Source organism: Triticum dicoccoides, chromosome 2A (assembly GCF_002162155.2).
Source record: "Triticum dicoccoides isolate Atlit2015 ecotype Zavitan chromosome 2A, WEW_v2.0, whole genome shotgun sequence".
In the NCBI taxonomy this organism is placed as follows: Eukaryota; Viridiplantae; Streptophyta; class Magnoliopsida; order Poales; family Poaceae; genus Triticum; species Triticum dicoccoides.
This window is the reverse complement of record NC_041382.1, coordinates 783382750-783383740: the sequence shown is the minus strand read 5'-3', so window position 1 is coordinate 783383740 and position 991 is coordinate 783382750.

Sequence of the window (991 nt, the reverse complement as noted above, 5' to 3'; positions counted from 1 at the left end):
GGATTGAACCGGGACTAAAGGTACAGGGCATTAGTACCGACACTTTAGTCCCGGTTCAGGAACCGGGACTAAAGACCCTTACGAACCGGGACTATAGGCCCTTTTTCTACCAGTGCATACCGAACATCAATATCAGCGCAAATCACGTAATTACATGTAACTTATATCCTACTACCTAATTTCAACACATAATTAATTTATATCCTACCTAATGTCAATCCTAAATAATTGATGGTAACATGTTTAGAATTATTACAGTCCGTACACTATGCTCAATCAGCATTATTTACGCGTCTTTTTTGTCATTATTAATTGGTTTATCACTAGGACCCCGACTCCTAGTTGCACTAGCAAACTGAGCATGTTATGTCTGAGATGGACAAGTGTTCCACGCTTAAGCTCGAGTCGATTGACACATCTTCTCAGTCTTTTTCGCACTCAACTTTAGTTTGTACGTATGGACGGATTCAAGCTTAACATGGGAAACCCGCAACAGAAAAGCTTAACATGGGTAGAACTACACTAGCTCAGTGAGTGAACATCTACATTTCCTTTTTATCATGACAATAGTATAATACTACCGAGTTACTAATTGGGGCGGAGTCGGAATTAAACAAGAGAAGAAGGAGACACGGATCACAAAAATTATACTAGCTAGATAGGGACGAGTTGGACATTGAGACGAAAATTGGTGAGGTATTGATTAGCCTAGCCATTTATACTTTGTGTAGCTTGGATTCGAAAGGGTGTCTTCGTCAGTTGTCTCTTCCATTCTTAACTCACACTTCTCCAGTGAATTAAAATTTTAGATAACACGTCCATTCAGTACGTACATAAATGAACGGCAGTACTGCAATTCTACCGAACTGATCGATGAGAGTAATCAGACACTCGTACGATTACAATATACCCTACTGGCAAGGGTCCGGGTATGTGTATTTCGTCAACGCACACGTTGTGCGTTGTTGTCACACACACGCGCGCGCGCGCA